The 12,793-nt window shown below is 41.5% G+C and overlaps 1 protein-coding gene across 9 annotated transcripts in view; it reads left to right on the plus strand.

Annotated features, from left to right (window-relative positions):
• The first annotated feature begins 945 nt into the window (after positions 1-945).
• The window catches only part of Csnk1g3 (casein kinase 1 gamma 3), an 85,779-nt gene continuing 73,931 nt past the window's right edge, over positions 946-12,793 (plus strand). For 3 of the 9 annotated variants that reach the window (XM_051163170.1, XM_051163172.1, XM_051163171.1), the window contains exon 1: positions 949-1,113. The gene's annotated coding sequence lies outside the window, so the exon portion shown is untranslated. Of the gene's footprint in view, positions 1,114-12,793 lie in introns of all 9 variants that reach the window. The other 6 variants (XM_051163177.1, XM_051163178.1, XM_051163173.1 and 3 more) reach the window with 5 other exon arrangements.

The following is a 12,793-nucleotide window of genomic DNA, read 5'->3' on the forward strand; positions in this document are numbered from 1 at the left end:
TAATGAAGAATATAGTCCTCTACTCCTGGGAAGCAGATTCTGAAACCACTGACTCCAGCTTGAACTTTACAACTTAATGACTTGAGTCTTGTTTTGTGTCCAGACTCCAAGCACATCACTAGAAAATTGCAATAATATCGATGACACAGTATGAGCTCAGGGGATGATGACCTGAGCTCACAAACCGTGAACCAGAAGCCATTTTCTAAGCATCCTGAATCCGTGGTGTATAGCTCTAGGGGTCAGAAGGAGAACATGTCACCCTGGTTCTGATTTGTTGGTACCAGGAGGACCATCCAGACACTGTTCAAGAAGGCCTCGGCACCCTGGCTGAGCAACGACACCCTGACCGCTCTGTCCTCTTGATTCTTAGCAGCCTTTCTAAAGCTTTCCCAGTTCTCTGCAGACCTCGCTCAGACTGCCTCCCACGGCCTCGGCCAGAAACCACCAGAGACCTACAACCGCTCCCTTCTCGCGCGCTGCTAGTGCGAAGGCGGAGTGGGGCGGGACTTAGACTTTCTAGGTCCTGGCAGCCAATGAGCGCGCGGCCTCCTTTCCGGCCGGCGAGCCGACCAATTCGAGTCGGCCGGTGTCATCTTCGGCTCCACTCGGCTCTTTTCGCTGATGCGGGCAGCTTGGGGGCCCCTGACGCTGGAGAGACTAGACGCTTTCCTTTTTTTTTTTTTTCTCGTTTTTTCTTTTTTTTAAAAAAAAAATCCCCTATTTTCTTTCTTTCTCCCTCCCGCCCCCTCCTTTCATGTGTTCACTTCCGGGTCCGGCGCCGCTCCGGATGCTCGAGGCCGAAGGATGTTTGACCTCCGGATAAGCGAGGCGCCGCCGTGCATTCATTCCCGGTTGCATCGGTGGCCACAGCCGCGGACGGGACGGCGACTCGGCGCTCAGCGGCGGCAGTAGGAGGCGCCTGTGGCGGCGGCGGCGGCGGCGGCGGCGGCGCGCAGAGCCAGTAGACGCGGGCCGGTCCTTTCCTCCTTCGCGCCTCCCTTCCCGGGCCTCGTTCATCTTCTGCGGCCGCCGGCGGCGGCGGGGATGTGCCGGCGCTGACGGGCGGCCGCGCGCCGGGCCGAGCCCGCTGCCCGCGGCCGCGCCTCTGAGGTAAATTCCGGTCGGCGGAGGCCCGCGGGCTGGCTGGCTGGCGGGCGGGCCAGGGGTGCGGGCGGCGGGCGAGGCCGGGGCGGGAGGCGCGGGGGCTGCGGCCCGGGCTTGGGGAGGGGCCCGGCGGCCGCGCGGCTGCCCGAGCTCCGGGGCGGCGGGGAGCAACTTCCCTCCGCCGAGGCGGCGGCGGCGGCGGCGGCGGACCGGTGTGCCGAGCCTTCCGCCGACTCCGAACTTGGCCAAGCCGTTCGGGGAAAGCGGCGACGTGGGTCGGGCTGGTGTGTTTATCGGCTCGCGGGGGAGGTGGCACCACATTTCTCGGGTGCAGGGTGTGATGGAGAGCCTGTGTGCCTCAGGGGTTGCGGGGACTCAGGCCTGTGCCATCCTCCTGCTCGCCCACCTCGTGTTTCAGGACGAAAAGTTAAAAAAGGCCGAGGGAGAAGTCTGAGTAGCAGGCAGCTACTGCTGCTATAGGCTGGGGTTGAGTTTTAACTGTTGTGATGAGTATCCAGGCTTAGGTCAGTGCCCCCGCTGAGCATTCTGTTCAACGTGTACTTGATAGTAGAAGATGAAATACCTTTAAAGAAATAAATTTACGAAAATACACTGTTTCTGTTCTTGCAGTCACTTCTTGCGATTATACGTGACGTTTGGTCACGGGTAGAGATATGGAACTATAAAAGTGGAATAAAATAAAACAATTTAAAATATACGTTTCTTTGAAGAATATGGGCTGTCCCTGTAAATGCAACGCGGAAGAGAAATAGTGAAAAAGTTGTATAAGAATTATTAAGAATTAGACGGGAGACTGGTTTTGGAAAATATACTCTGTTGCAAAAAGTCAAATGCTTTGCTACCTTCTTAGTTGCTTATTTTTGAGGCGTGCTTACGGTGTTTTGTAATGGTTACCCAGCTTTGCTTTCAACTGTGATTCTGACCTAAGATATATTGTTACTATTTTGTATTTTAGCTTTCCTAGCTGCACAAAGATTAATATTGTATTTCTAGGCCTTGGAAGAAAAGTGTTACCAAGTACATTGTGTTCCATTCACGTACATTCTTATTCTCAATAAAATGTATAGTTTTGCTTTAAGTGAGTTTGCATATTTGGAGATGTTTGCATCAGGTAGACAGAATTCATATGGAACTTGGGATCAGAAAGGTGTGTTTTTGGGTGTTTTGTTTTACTCATTTTGGAATTTTGAGACAGGGTCTGACTACATGGCCTGAGTTGGGCTTGAACTCTTTGCTAACCAGCTAGTAGTGTTCCACCTTGCTTTTTAATATTAATGTAAGTGAGACTTTGAGGTTGTGGGGACTCTTGAGTGATTATTGATGATTTATCGTACTCCATGACCCGCCCCCCCCAATTTGTCAGATCAGAAATTAAGGAATTATACAATTATTGACATTTTCATTTGACTTGCAGATGTTAATAATGTACAACACAAATCCTCTAAAAACAGGAAAGTCATTTGTTAACTCTTTAAAAAGTAAAGTATTGGGACTAGAATCAAGGGATAATTTAGTGAGCTCATACCTTTACCTCTTGATGCTGTTAGAAAGACGGGGGGGGGGGGGGGGGGAGGGCATGAAGATGAAGGAGTCTCTGCAGCTACCTTCAAGGGAGAAGCAGGCATGCTCACAACTAATTGCATCACAAGCTTCCTGCAGACTTTATTAGAGGTGGATGGAAGTCTGGGCTGTGTGGGGAAGGTACTAATTTGAAGGGAGTTATGAATGAGTGTGGGGCTGTGACACTGTGTTTGGGCCCTAAATATTCTCTTAGGCACAGGGGGCTGGGGTCAGTGCTTTTCTCTGGGAAGAGAGTGGGCTGAACACTGTCAGGGCTGCGTGCTAGAGCACCTGTTGAGCTGGATGCAAAGCTGCTGTGGAAGAGGAAGCTGTGTCCAAGTAGGTGGAGAGCAGACCATGAAGGGTCAGAATGCCTTGTATTTAGAAATGAGTCAGTTTGAGGTGTGAGAGTTCAAATGTATCTCTTCTGGAGTGACAAGAGGTGGACAAATAAGAAAGGCATGCTAAAGGAAGCGAATTGTAGCCCAATAGGTAGCTGCTGTCACCCATGCTACTGGGGAAAACAGACATATACAATGGAAAAGAGTTAATACGTGGCTTTGTAATTTTTCTCTACTTACATTTGATTATGGGTGTGCCTGGCAATCTGGTAATTGGTTTTACGTGAAATAAATCAGAATTGTAAAAATGACTCAGGGAGAAATGGGAAGCTCTCCAATTATTTCTCTGTTCCCTCTGATCCATCCTGTAATCTTTTCCCTGCTGGGAACAGAACAGATCATTATTATGGTACAGTTTTTGGTTAGTCCCTCCCCCATCCCCCACCCCCCAAAAGAACAAGAATTGGTTTAACAAAGGGAGTGCTGAAATATTAAACAACATGACCAAATGCAGGCTGTTGCATAATCTGTTACTGTGAATACATTCGAAGGTGAAATAATTGTGTGGATAAAGTGTAATGTGAGGAAATCTGCACAGGGAGAAAATTAACTGTAATAGTAAGATGGTAAAATGAGAATAACCAGTTATAGGTAAATACATGAGGTTTTTATTCATCTTAGGTATCATTTAACCCTCAATAAATCACTATCAAAGTAATGTTAGAAAAATGTCACCCTCATACCATCAGTTTCTGAGTGTGTGTGAAATCGCAAATCATGTTACAGTGAGCGTTTTCTTTCCTCTTTCTGATTTGCCTCTTAATACTAAAAAGAACTTAGATTGTAACCAAATTTGTATTATCTTGAAATCTCTCCCTAAAAACAAAAGTAACTACAATTTACTTTTCAGTAAACTTTGAATAAGACTTTGAACTCTACTGGGGGATTCAGTTAAATGATGAGACTCCCATTTTGGGTAGAGAGAAGTCTAAGTGACTTTAAGTTAGTTGTTGAAATATATCTTGGGAATAACAATATATATCTGAATCTTCTTTTTCCTCACGTAATAGTCCTCAGTATTTTTCTTCAACTTTCATATTTCTTTTGTCTTTATTCAAACAGTTGGCATTTAGCAGTATTATTTGATACTTTTAGTGTGTTCCAGTGTTGACTCTTTAAGAAGAAAGTTGGCACTGTCTTTGGACTTGGCAATTTGGGATTATGTGTCTTTTTCCAGTTGCAAAGAATGTATGGGCTTAGAAAATAGAGTTTCAGTGATAAGTATTCCCTTTGTGTTGATCCACAAGGCAGAATTATACTTGGGGTCTTATTTTTGGAATCAAGTATACATTATCTGTTAATACAAAATGACTCTGGAGGGCCTGGGAACTTCTTAGAAAATATATAATAAGGCCCAAGGATGTAGCTCAGTGGTAGAAGGCTTGCATAGAAAATAGTGAAGGAGGGAAGTGTATGTGGAGATTATTTTTAGATACTCACTGTTAGACATGTTTTCCTAACTCCCTTCTCACAGTTGAGATTTAGAGATTGCATGTGTCTGAAGTTTCCTTATATTCTTTCTGGAACCTGGGGTTAGCGCATACTGATTATGTTCTTAGACTATAAGTTGTTATATTTTCTTCATCCATTTCCTGCCTACCATCTTAGCATTCCTAACAATGAAGGATTTAGTAGAAAGAAATACTTCTTGGCCATTTTTTTTTTTTTTTACTAATGATATATATAACCGAGTTATAAGCTTAATAAGTTTGTGGCTGATCTTGTCTTCTTTTATTTTTATAGCTTTCTGTGGTTTAAGACAAAAATCTATATCAGTTATGTTAAACACACACATATGCATGCTACTTAATGCTTTTTTCCTCTATTATAGTAATGTCAGACTTGAAGTTGTGTTCAGGTTTTTTAGATGCATTTGTCCAGTTCTGGATGGCCTAGAAGTACTTTCTTTAGCTTATAGCTACATTTGGGGTGTGTGTGTGTGTGTGTGTGTGTGTGTGTGTGTGTGTGTGTGTGTATTGGGGGGAGAATAGGGGAGATTGAGGATTGAGGTTGATTCCGCCATTATGCTCTTCATCAAGATTCAGTAAAGGGATGTAAAAGTGCCAAGGTGTGATGCCATATAGATTGCCATCAGTTGTTAGAGGCCTGATTGGTATGGAGAATAACCAAAGACTCCCGGGAAGACTCATTATAGGACAATGCCTCTTAAGTGACCTCTGCTTAAACCCACTCATGAGCTTAAATTGTACTCTTTCTTCTCCCTGTAGAATTAAAGAGTAAGGCCCAGGCTGCTTGGCGTGGCAGTAAGCTACTCTCTAGTTTCCTCTTGAACTTTCATTTCTACCAGTTGTTCCTACCAAGAATCATTTGTGTTTCTTCTCCACAAACCATCAGTGGCAATTGTTCGGCAAATTCTGAGGTCAGAAAAATGTTTGTATGAGAACCATTTGACTGCTTTGGAAACAAGAATGTAACAAAGCCAATTACAGTTGAAATATGGAGGATAGTGAGATGATTTTAATCCAGGGCAATCTATAAAGACCCCATAGTAAGGCTGCTTAAGTGTTGTGAGATGCCTTTTTACATGTAAGGAGCAGAAACTGGCAATGAGAGGTGATGTACCATGGGCGTGGCTTTTGGAAGAAAAACAACGTGGAACTCTCAGCAATGAGCTCCTGCTTGAAGAAAGGAGCCTGGCTGTGCAGTCCAAGACTGCCCTGTAAATGGACCTTGTGTTTTAGCTGCACGAAATTATTTAGGGCCTGTGGTCTTTTGTTGGTGGCATTCTGCAAATTAAAGAATTTTTTTCTCTTTAAAGCTAACTTGCAACTGTTGATAAATAAACTAAGAGATATCTACTAAAATCTAATCACCTTGTTACAGCTCCTTTGACATTTATTTAGTAGTATCTCTTAAGGACCTATTGCTTTGTTGTTTTGAGTTGATTCACTCTGTAGTGCAGGCTAGCTGGGAGTTTACTGTGTAGCTCAGGCTGATCTTGAACTTTAAACTTTCCTGTCAGCTTTCCAAGTGCTAGGATTATAGGTTTGGGCCGCTCTACCAGGCTGCATCTTCTTTTGAGACAAGAAGGAAATTCTGATATTCCTGACCCTCCCAGAAGGTCATTTCTCAGAGTAAATTGTTTAAATGTCCAGCCAAATTATTAATGCTAGTCTCATATAGCTTGCAGCACAGCCCTTGACAGATTTCCTGTGCTCCTTTATACAGCGTCAGCACTGGAGTAGAACCGGGTCATTCTGCAGCTCCTCAAGTTAAATAGGGACTGCTGGGGTGAATTGGTAGGTGGGGTTGTTCTTAGAAAGTACAAATACCACTCCCTGATGTGTATCAGGAACACTTGAGCATGCTGCAAAGCATGCTGGTCTGACAGCTTAAGACTGCTCTGCGGACCTGCCTAATTTAGCTCAAGCTGTAAAGGAGAATTTACAGCTGAAAACTTAACAAGGTCCACGTTGGGAAAGATACAGGGATATGTTATGTATGTGGGTTCCACTACTTAGAAGGCTGAAATGCAGGTTGTCCTGAAGTGCAGCATTGCACTGGGAAGGCTCAAGGCTGAGTCTTGTAGTGGTTTGCTTTTCTGTGGCTTTGGTGGCTGTGCTGTCTGTACTCTGATCTCAGTTCATCCTTAGGCTGTTATCAGATCACGTTGTCAACATGTACTGGGAGAGGAAGGAGCGGGGCTTACTGTCTGCCCCCAGCCCCATTGTGTCCCCCACTCCCAAATTAAAGAGATCTTAGCATTGACCTAACAGCTTACCTTTCCCTTCATATTTTCTTGATCAGAGTTAGGTGATGAGCCTGTTTTATCTAGTTAGGACAAGGGAAGTACTTTGGTGTCTACTAGTGAGGGTATAATATCCCTGTCCTGCGTTTACAGGTGGAGGGAGGGTTTTGACAAGAGTGAAGGAAGAATGGGTGAAGTGAGTGTCTGAGGTGTAATCAGTAGTGACCATTACAGCTACTTGTTTTGAGAATGAAATAAATAATGCATGTAAATGAACCTTGAACTCCACAGTGTTATACAGATGCAGTGGATGAAAGGTTAGAAAGCTTCCATGGGGATGTCTTAAGTATGCTCATGTCTGAATATTTTCAACACTAAAAATATTGCTAGTTTTTAAATAGACTAACTTTGAGTCACTAAAATAGGTTATCTAAGAAGTAAGATTTTGTTTTTACATGGCATTCTTGATGTTAGTCTAATTTCAAATAAAAATATTGCATGAGTATGTTTACTTAGTTATTTACCAAAATTTTGCCCTCTGGTCCTTGTTCAAAATGCTGCCTACACCTTTGACCTCAGTGGACTATTTTGTTTCTCACACAAATGGAGAGTAAACTGAGGAAATAAAATTGCCAGACAAACTTGGATTGTGGAGTCTCAATGACAGGAGGAAAAGTTTGTTTGTTTGTTTGTTTTTTACCAAATCTGAGAACAGGAGTAAGTGGTGGTGTGGTGGGGAGGCTTGGGAGAATCACATAATTTTAAAATTGAATGAGCCATGGGAAGGTTGAGTGAAATATTGATGTCATATAGTTGATTAGTAGAACTCTCACAGCCAAATTACTAGTATCATACACCTCTGACCAACTGGTGGGAGGCCATAAAAGTAGTCTCGTTCGCATTGCAGCTTTGGGCTGTGACTGGACTGTAAGGGAGTTAGCCAAGCATTTCTAGGACAGGTGCTGTGTTCTTAGTCTTCGCAGGCATTCAGCCAGAGGTTTTTTTTAAAGTAACAGATTTTTAATTTTCCTTCAAATAGCAGCAGTAACAAAACACTGAAGTGCACACCTGTGTGTCATACACTCACTGAATAATCTCCGGCTTGACCTGCTTCAGTGCAAATGCAAAGCAGAACGAGTGTACAGCCACTTGTGCATTTTTATTCCAAAGAAGGTTGTATTAGACATTTCCTACCCTCATTATATGTAATGGAAAGGCATAGCTATGTACATATGTACGTAAATATACTTGCTATTTATCTCCCAAAAGAATATGTTAATGGGAGTTATTTATAAGTGACATAATTTAGAATTATTTACTTTTCTACTTTTGGTATTTTTCTGTATTTTAATTTTCAATTATGTCTGTGTAATACTTCATTAGAAAAAATACCTTTTTTATTTTTGTTTTTGTTTTGAGTAAAGAGAATAGGTGTCTACTGAGGGATGTTTAGGTTTTTTCACATTTAATTTATTTCCATCGTGTAATACCTTGGAATAAATGCTTTTTAAATGTATCTGCACATTTACATTTTTTTTTTTTTAAAAAATTGAATACATTGAGATTATCTTAAAGTTTTGAGTTGATTGTTGTGAGAGTATGTTCATATGTGTGTGTGTGTGAGTACATTTGCCTGTGAGTGCACTTGCAGAGGCCAGGTTCACCTTCCTCTCTCTTCACCATATTTTTTTGAGGTGATTATCTCTCAGTAGACCTGGAGGTAGACTGCCTGGCTAGGAGCTCTGGGCTCTGCCTGTCTCTGTCATGTTCCCTTCACTGCCACCGGGGAGTAGGGGAAAGTGGGAGGGAGGGAGGAATGAGAGAATACAAGGGATGGGTTAACAATTGAGATGTAATATGAATAAATTAATAAAATATTTTTAAAAATTGGCCATGTGATACATGTTGGAATAAACTTATTTTATAGAAGTAATGGTTTTTCAATATTTTGAAATGATTGTATTGTGTAGTTTTTTAGAATGTGATATATTTAGAGTTAAGATTAGGTTCAGAATTTCCTTTGTGAAAAGGGAAGTGAAAAATGCGTTTTTCCTGTATATCCAGTCTGTTATGTTTATTTTTTATTTCTGTAAAATACTAATTCTAGCAGTGAATACTGTACTTTGATGTGTTTGATAATGTAATGGAGAAGAGAGAACATTCATCCTGTCCCTCTAGTCTTATGTATGCCTTATGCTGTGCAAATGTATGACCGATGAGTCCTTAAAATGAAATTGTAACCAGGGATTACCTAGCACTCATTTTCAAGTGTAACTACTAGATCCTAGTTGTTGGGTAGGTGGCATTTGTTGGTACAAAGTTTTATAAAGCATTTTATATTTTATATTCATTCCTGAGATCTGAAAGCAATATCCCTACGATACTTCCTAAATCTTCAAGACATGGACTTCTGTGATACCAGTTTTAAAGGATTGTTTTCTGAGTTCTTTTCTAGCATGTGAATGTCAAGGTACAGTGTGGCTAAAACACCTGTATGTAATGAGATTCTGTAAATGCTTATTGCTAAGGTGCTACATGTTGCCAGTTTAAAAAGTCATTCTTTGTTTCTGATCCATTGAAAGCTAGTTGATCACATGGGATACCTATTGTATGCTTTGCTAATTACTTTAATTCTTTATTTATAAAAGTTAAATTTTTGAAGACTGGAAAATGATTTATGAGTATTTGGAATGAGAGAAAGAAAATACATGAAAGTGAACTTTATTCTACATGCTTTTAAACAAACTTTGAGTAAAAAATTATTCCATATATTCCCCCCATAGTAGAAGATAGAAGAATCTATCTATCTATCTATCTATCTATCTATCTACCTATCTATCACATTGTTCTCGTAGACTTGGTTGAGAGTTCTAACACTTTGGTGTTGGAGAACATTTCCTTCTAGTGGCTCTTGGCCCATATTCCTGTTAACATTCTCTTAGGATGTTACCTGACTAATTTATATTTGAATGTGGTTATTGGGCTGATATGTTTTAGATTTCTGTAGGTTATTCCAATTGGCTGCAATGTTGACAATGTGATTTCCTCCTTTATACACACCTTTTACCATTAAAAATTGATGACTTCACACTGTCATTTTACTGGGAGTGAGGTGTGAAAATGATAAAAGAAGTGCATGGGGAAGGCATGGTGGATCAGAACCTATAGTCTTAGTACTCAGGAGGCTGATACAGGTGGACTGCCATGAGTTTGTGGCCAACCTGGTCTACAAAATGAGACCAAAATAAATAAACATACACACACACATACACCCAGCTATTATTCAGAGTACTAGGTTTTAAAAAGTCACCTCATAAGATCTGACCCAGCTTCCTTGGTGAGGGCCTATTCATTATGCATAAGTAAGCTTTGGCATAGTATCAAGGCTAGAACAGATTGTTAATGGCAAATTTATGAAAAAGATATTACAGGATCAACTAGGGAGTAACAAAAACAAATTCATCTCTTAAGTCACTCATTTTATGTTATATTGCTCATGTTGCTTTTTTTTTTTTTTTTTTTTTTTTTTTTGAGATGGGCTTTGGCGTGTAATCCAGACTGACCTCAGACCTTTGAATTTTCTTTTTTAGCTGCTAAGTTTCAAAATGACAGGACAGGAGACAGAAGTGATCATGTAGTAGACTGCACTTCTTCATTCTCTTTTGTATCATGGTGACAGGCACCTCTGCTTTTTTTCCTTAGAAATATTTTTATCTTCAGTAATTGTATATTTATAGTATGTATTGAATATAGTTAGGAAATGTATACAGAGTAACACACTATAGGATTTTTTTTTTGTAGTTGATGACTACTTGAGGTTCTTTATTGTGTCTCATTTGATGCTAATTCTTGGCTCAGGGTAGCCTCAGTGATTACAGCACTTTCAGTCCCACAGAATGGGAGCAAGCCATTTTGGGTTCAATTCAGTTCTAGCACACACATGCGCGCGTGCGCGCGCACACACACACACACACACACACACACACACACATACCCACATACACACACATGCACTGCATGGTTTAAGTTTGGATTTGGCATTATTCTATAAACCGTAAGATATAGATTTCTAAAAACTACCCTGGTATTTGAGAATTTGTAGTAGAGAGCTTTAACATTGCGTACATAGGATTTGAAGAACATGTTGTTTGTGAACGGTATGGATGACTTTGAGGGATTATTTTTAGTTTAGGAAAATACCACAGTACCACAGTAAAAATCAACAGGCAGTGAAGAGTAATGAGCACTGTGTCTCAGGACTGCAGTTTGTTATTAATAATTTCACTATGGAAAATGTTCTGAAATACCAATTTTTTTTTATTATTGGCATGGATAGCCTGGTTTTAAAAATACAAAATCTGTTCTGAGATGTAATAATATTAAAATTGTTAACTGTGTTTATATGTGGTGCGTGTGCATGTTTGTGTGGTGTACGTGTGTGTGTGTGTGTGTGGTGTGCATGTGCTGAGGCATGTGTGTAGAGTTATGTCTCCTTCCAGCTTTTGTGTAGATTCTGGAGAGTCAGTTCAGATTGACATTCCTACACGGCAGGGTCCATTATGTGCTGAGCCATTTTGCTAGCCCTTTAGGTTTCCTTTTTTCTTTCTTTCTTTTTTTTTTTCGTGTTGGGGTGTTAAGACAGGGTCTTGTGCATGCTAGGCAAGCAGCCTACCAGCTGAGGTATATATCTGATTCCTAAACTGTTACCATTATTTTATGTATTTATAGGTTTCATTAGGCCAAATGCTTGATCTCTCTCTTCCCTCCCTCCCTCCCTCCCTCCCTCCCTCCCTCCCTCTTTCTCTCAAGTGTGCTGTCTCAGACTTCCCTGCATCATCCCAGTCCTTACTCAGATGTCTGCAGACTCTATACCACCTGTCAAAAATCTTGAGACTTTCTGAAAACTAAAAAGGGTGACTGCAAGAACTTTGTGAAGGAGTTGGATTTGCCCTTTGCTGTGTCGACATGGATAGGTTTGCATCTGCTCCTTAACTGAGATTACTTAATAGGAACATTTGTGTCTTACTTTTCTGCATAGTTTCAGTAGATGGTAGTTAACTTTCTTATAAGTTTATGCACATCAAGAGGACTTCATTTTACTCTGCATTAGTTTCTTTAACAGTTACTGAAAGTCCCACCCTTCACTGCATGTCTACTTTTTCCTCCTTTCTTTAGTCAGCTTACTGACTAGCAGCTAACCCTGGATCTTGGGCCTGACTGAGACCCAACAAGCGCAGTGTAGTTAGGATGGAACCATTCAAGGAGTCTGGGCTTAGCTGAGTATTCAGGTGCTCTTTTCAGTAGCCAGGGTTATACCAAGGGAATTAGTGTGCGTGCTAACTTGAGGTCAAAGCACCCGCAGGTAGCCCTCTTTTTATGCATTTTGTCTCTGCCCCTGCCCCCCTTAATGACAAAGTCAAGGGAGCATCAGGGAAGGACACTGCCTGATTTCTGAGGTGTGGTGTTCTGGGGTATGTTCTTCGTGTTCCCTTTCTCATCCTGAAGGGGGTGGATCAGCCAGCACGGCTGACACCTGCTTTCTTAGCTGTGTTTTTGAATGTACCAAGATACCAGGCACTTGAAGGTGCCCATCCTAGAGTGAGCATGTTGAACCTCATAGATAGCTAACTTCTCCACCTAAATGGCAAGACCTAGAACTTATAGTGGAGTTCTGTGCACTTGGCATGAGTGCAGAAAGCACTGTACTTACACACACACACACACACACACACACACACTTTTTTTGTTTTTGTTTTTTGGGGTTTTTTTTTTTGAAGACAGAGTCTCTCTGTGATAGCCGCCTTGGCTGTCCTGGACTCACTTTGTAGACCAGGCTGTCCTCGAACTCACAGTGGTCCACCTGCCTCTGCCTCCCAAGTGCTGGGATTAAAGGCGTGCGCCACCATGCCTGGCTGTACTTACTATATGATACTAATAATTATATATTATTATTGTATGTGTGTGTGTTGTTTTCACACTACCTTATTTAAACAAC

Source organism: Acomys russatus, chromosome 20, assembly GCF_903995435.1.
Source record: "Acomys russatus chromosome 20, mAcoRus1.1, whole genome shotgun sequence".
Taxonomy (NCBI): domain Eukaryota; kingdom Metazoa; phylum Chordata; class Mammalia; order Rodentia; family Muridae; genus Acomys; species Acomys russatus.